Source organism: Malus sylvestris, chromosome 15 (assembly GCF_916048215.2).
Source record: "Malus sylvestris chromosome 15, drMalSylv7.2, whole genome shotgun sequence".
Classification (NCBI taxonomy): Eukaryota; Viridiplantae; Streptophyta; class Magnoliopsida; order Rosales; family Rosaceae; genus Malus; species Malus sylvestris.
This window is the reverse complement of record NC_062274.1, coordinates 2,998,112-3,004,111: the sequence shown is the minus strand read 5'-3', so window position 1 is coordinate 3,004,111 and position 6,000 is coordinate 2,998,112. Positions and strand designations below refer to the sequence as shown.

General features: G+C 43.0%; 1 long non-coding RNA gene across 1 annotated transcript; it reads right to left on the bottom strand.

Moving 5' to 3' along the window:
* Window positions 1-1,674: 1,674 nt before the first annotated feature.
* Window positions 1,675-2,881, bottom strand: LOC126603709 (uncharacterized). Its single transcript, XR_007616348.1, has 3 exons — window positions 2,436-2,881; window positions 2,255-2,352; window positions 1,675-2,079 (listed from the first exon to the last, which is right to left on the bottom strand). It is a non-coding gene; the product is annotated as an uncharacterized LOC126603709 (long non-coding RNA).
* Window positions 2,882-6,000: the final 3,119 nt, after the last annotated feature.

Sequence of the window (6,000 nt, the reverse complement as noted above, 5' to 3'; positions counted from 1 at the left end):
CCATCAAAGTATCCCGCTCATGTGACAAATGTCAACGATATGCAACTATTCCTCATTCCCCTCCAGAGCCTCTTACTCCTATGATCAGCCCTTGGCCCTTCGCCCAGTGGGGACTTGATTTGATCGGCCCAATGCCGGCAGGGAAGGGCAAAGTCTGTTACGCAGTCGTTGCAGTGGACTACTTCACAAAGTGGGCCGAAGTAGAACCCTTGGCAACCATTACTGAGGCAAAGATAGAAGACTTCGTGTGGAAGAACATCCTTTGTAGATTCGGCATTCCCAATGCGATAGTCACTGACAATGGGCGACAGTTTGACAACAAGAAGTTCAGGTTGTTCTGCTCTAAGTTCAACATCAACTTATGCTTTGCCTCTCCAGCTCATCCCCAGTCTAATGGACAAGTTGAGGCCATCAACAAAATAATCAAGCGCACTTTGAAAACCAGCTTGGACAAAGCTAAAGGCTGTTGGCCAGAATTTGTACCCCAAGTTCTTTGGTCATATCGCACTTCATATCGGACTTCAACAGGAGAAACTCCATTCTCACTTGCCTTTGGCACAGAGGCGGTTGTCCCTGTTGAGCTCGAGCAAGCAACATTCCGAGTCCAGAACTACATTCAAAGTGAAAATGACAAACAACTCACCCTCAACTTGGATTTAGTCGAGGAACACAGAAACCAAGCTCACTTGAGGAATGTCGCCTACAAGCAGCGCATCTCCAACTATTATGACTCTAGGGTCAAGCCTCGTTCTTTCAAAATAGGAGACTGGGTCTTAAAGAAAAGATTACTCTGCGACAGAGTCCCGAGTGAAGGCACACTTAGTCCAAACTGGGATGGACCGTATGAAGTCATTGGCATCAGTCGCCCTGGCTCTTACACACTTAGAAGCTCAGATGGCAAGACCCTTGGCCATCCATGGAACGCTGATCACTTGAAGTACTACTACAAATAGACTCACGATGTACAAGTGTTGAGCTATAGCCGTTCGGCATCCTATGTAATGAAGGCCATTTGGCAATGAATTCAATAAAGAGGTAATTTAGCCAACTCAGCCCTCACTCTTTTACATTCATAGCAAGCGATGCCGGAACCCTTCTCAATCAGAAAGCAATCCGTCTTCCACAGTCACTACAAAACAAGCAAATGAAGACCGTGTCAAGCGCCAAAAAAAAAAAAAAAAAAAAAAACAGCTTCATCCAAAAAGCTTAACCCGAAAAGCTTCACCTCCAAAGCTTCACCCACAAAGGTTCACCTAAAAAGCTTCACCCAAAAAGCTTCACCATCAAAGCTTCACCCAGAAAGCTTCATCTACAAAGCTTCACCATCAAAGCTTCACCTCGAAAGCTTCATCTACAAAGCTTCAACACCAAAGCTTCACCTACAAAGCTTCACCTAAAAAATCTTCACCTAGAAAGCTCCCTCTACATACTTTCATCTACAAAGCTTCACCATCAAAGCTTCACCCAGAAAGCTTCATCTACAAAGCTTCACCATCAAAGCTTCACCTCGAAAGCTTCATCTACAAAGCTTCAACACCAAAGCTTCACCTACAAAGCTTCAACACAAAACCTTGCTCCAAATAAACAAATTTTGTTCACAAAACCCAAGATGCCCTTGAACTTGTACAAAAACACTTGGGTAAACATAAACATTTTTTGTTTTACACCCACAAGGGCCCAAAATTTTCCTTCTTATTTATTCACTTATATATGTTCCCAAACATATTATAATAGATCCAACAACAAGCCAAAGTCCCAAGTTTCATAATGGACAAAAGTACAGGCAATTCATCAATAATGAAGGTGCTACAAAAATTGGAATCTGCCCCAAAATAGAAATCCAACCCAAGAGACTTTTTCTCTCTCTCCCTCTTCCGCCTCCTTTCATCTATCAAATTTCTGCAACCTCTGCTCTTCTCCAATGGAGCTGAATTTTGGACACCCTATAGTTCTTGAGCATATGAACAACTTTCAAGAAGGAACCATTTCTGTTTGAGCGATGGAAATTAAAGTGTTGAAGCTCCAAACGTGACAGTCGGATTCTTGCAGATTTCGAAGCTGCTGTGATGTTTCGAAGATCTGGAAATATTTAACCATTAGTTCATTCTGAATTTTTGATATGTTATGAAAGAGACGATGAGGAACAACTTCAATGAAGAAAGCATGCCGATCTGAACAATAGAAAATGGAGTTTCGAAGCTCACAACAAATCTGACGGGTTGACAGAAAAATAATAACCAGTCATTCATCATACCTGGATTTCTGGAGTTATACTGCTCCGAGGGATCTCAAATTTGGATATGTTGTAGTTCACGAGCTGAGGAACAACTTCAATGAAGAAAGCATACCGATCTGAACAAGAAAAAATGGAGTTTCGAAGCTCACAACAAATCTGACGGGTTGACAGAAAAATAATAACCAGTCATTCATCATACCTGGATTTCTGGAGTTATACTGCTCCGAGGGATCTCAAATTTGGATATGTTGTAGTTCACAAGCTGAGGAACAACTTCGATGAAGAAAGTATGTTGATCTGAACAAGAGAAAATGGAGTTTCGAAGCTCACAACAAGTCTGACGGATTAACAGAACATTGATGAACAGTTACTCATCATACTTGAATTTCTGAAGTTGTACTACTCCGATAGATCTCAAATTTGGATATGTTGTAGTTCACAAGATAAGGAAAAACTTTCATGAAGACGACTTTGCAATCTGAGCTATAGAGAAAGGTGTTATCTTGCATCCACTCAGGCTGATTAGTGGAAACGAAAAGCAATTCCACCAAAGAAAAGATGAAAAAGAGAGAAAAGCTACTAATTGCACTTGATCTTGTCTAGTCAATAGCATGCAGCATCAAACACACAAAAGTTGGAAATATTTTTAGATAAAGCATATACGAATGTGTGACAACGAAACAAGGATTCGTTACTTTGACAAATTAGTAACACGCGAGACACCTCATTCGGCAACTCTCTTCGCCTGAAGACTTGGGGGACTCCCACCATATGCTACTGCACCTTGATACTCGGCAGTCTCACAACCACTCAGTGACTTGGATTTTTCAAGTCTCCAACCGAGAAGTTTTCCTCACTCGGGAAATTAAGGGAACACTACCTCAAACTACATGCTTCACTCACAAAGCTTCAACAATACAGGTTTCAACAAAAGCAAAAATTCAAAGAACTTTATGAAGAAGGCTTTGGTGTATTTAACACAATATGTTGAAATGAAGCAAAGCTTATTTATTAATATTTTCGATAAGCCACAAATATGTACATATACATGAGTCAAAATAAACAAACAAAAGGGAGCCTTCACAAAGGTTGCTTAGAGGAAGTCTCAGCAGTCGGTAGAGCCCCAGAAAGAGAAAGCACCGGAGGGTGGTTATCCGGAGCCTCAGTACTTGACAAAACCCCAGAAGGAGGAGGCATTGGAGGTTCATCATTTGAATCTTCATTACCAGGCACAGCCCCAGAGGACGAAGGCAATAAATGCCTTTGGAACAAACCCACAAACCGTTGATGATCAAGTAAAACCTTACCATCAGATTCCTTCATCTGGTCAAGCTTCCTCTTCATGTTTGTAGCATAGTCATGGGCGAGCCGGTGCAACTGCTTATTCTCATACTTGAGCCCTCTAATCTCCTGTTTGAGACTCATCACTTCAGCAGCCAATGATTCAACTTGGCGGGTTCTAGCAAATAGGCGTTGGGCCATATTAGACACAGAACCTGCACACTGAACACTAAGAGCCAGAGAGTCCTTAACAGCCAACTCATCAGACCGTTTGGAAAGTAGTCTGTTATCTTTGGGAGTGAGAAGGTTCCTGGCCACCACTGCAGCGGTCATATCATTCTTCATCACAGAATCCCCAACGGTAAGAGGACCAGTAGGGGATATGAAGGATGGGCGCCATATGTTGTCTGGAGAAGGCGTGGCTGTTTCTTCTCCAAGGTTCAAGTCAAAACGACGGTCGGAGGGTCCAGACATTTTCAAATATGTTGAAGAAGGAAGAGGTCAGACAAATCAAGATCTTAGAAGTGCAAGAAATGAGCTTCTACTGGTAGAGATTCAAGTGTGCTGTGGAACTTAATGTCAGCCTCTATAAAAATCTGCACTCGACGGAGCTTCAGAAATCGAAGAGGCGTTTGCTTTCTCAAAAGCTGGGCTGCTCAGAGACCACGAGGGCCGATCTCAGAAATCGAAGAGGCGTTTGCTTTCTCAAAAGCTGGGCTGCTCAGAGACCACGAGGGCCGATCTCAGAAATCGAAGAAGCACCTGCTTTTTCAGCCTCGTCAGCACCTATCACATGCACAATCAGCTTTGCGGAAATTACGGGCACTCTGTCGAAGATTTCTGGTGAAGTAGAAAGCACGTGAATCTTACTGTTCAATCACCGCTCTCCATATGCACCATCAACTCCTCGGGTACCACATATAACTTTGTCAAAGATCTCTGACAAAGTTTAGGCACGAGAATTTCGAAGTTCCAGCTACCCTACTATTACCCATAAGGGTAAAGGAACAGCACCACTGCTTGACAACTGGAAAGTCCCTATGTGTGTCGACCTCCGTGTTTTGCGGCAAGACAGGTTGGCAAGAACGTCCAACCTTTACTCACATTCGAGAAAAGACTCCCAACATAATTACTTTCTAAAAAACCGGAGTAGCACCGCTTTCCGAATCTCGAGAGTCAGATCCTCGACGGGATTGCTTGTTCGAAAACCGAAGAGGCACAACTCTCAGAACTTCGAGAGCCAAATTTCCTTAGATAAAGCTTGTCTGTAATCTTCACACGTAACATCAGCTTTCCAGATACCACATACCACTTTTTCAAAGTGCTCTGACAAAATTAAAACACGTGAAGCTGGCAGCTCCCACTACATTGCTGTGACCAAGAAGGGTAAAGGAATAGCATTACTACTTGTTATTGGGAAATCCCTATATACATTGACCTCCCTCCTCAACGGACAGAAAAACCTGCAAAAATGCTCAACCCTTTCTCGCATTCGAAAAGGCACCCTCAACATAACCTCTCGAAATACTCAGCTTTATTTCCCCCCGATAATACCTCAGCAAATAAGCCACACCAAGAACAAGAGTATCTCATATCATCAGGGTCGAAAGCAAGAGTATCCCATATCATGCTTTCTCCCTGTCTTTGTCTTTGTCCTTGTCCACACCTGCAGGACAAGGAGAAAGAGAGCAGTCAGTCGGAACCTGAAATCAAACCTCCAATTTGGAACTGACTGCCTAGAGCCTTTGCCTGGTTGCTTACTTAGCATTGCTCTCGAGTACTCATCCTCAACTGCTGTCAAGGTCACGAATTCCACCGGCAAATACCTCATGACAGTTGATCAGATATTGGCTCTTTACACTGAAGCTGCCAAGCGTGGATGAGTCACTATGAAGGAATGTTCTGAAGGACCATTTAAATGCAAAGGTTGCACACCACTTCTGCCATGCAAAAGATTGAAGCAGAAGGTTCAACGGTGAGCTGAAACAGATCACTACAGCACGACACCTTTCCATACCACATTCATTATTCCGTCAACAGCAAAAGTATCCCATATCATCAAGGTCGAACGTACTCTAGATTTGATGGACTTGTTTTGACCCTCAAATTTTTGAGTCGGCCTTGTACTCTGAAGGGCACCAGAAAACCCTCCAGCACAGTTCAAGAATAAGCCTGTGGAAAGTTATTTCTTCAAAAGCAAAAGTATCTCATATCATCTCTTATCCATTTGCTTCTCCTTATCCTCGCAGTTGAATGAGAGACAAGGAGAATGAGAACAATCAACCGGAAGCCGAAGTCAAACCTCTGATCCTGGGTTGCTTACTTGGAAGTTTGACTGCTTACCTTGTCTGTCACCTCTTTCGGCAGATCTCCTAGCTCGGCGACTTGGGGGACTCCTACTATAGGGTTTGTATCACACTTGACTAAGCCTGAAACTACAACTAAGCTTTAAGTGAAATTGATACATTACCTTGTGCGTCAAC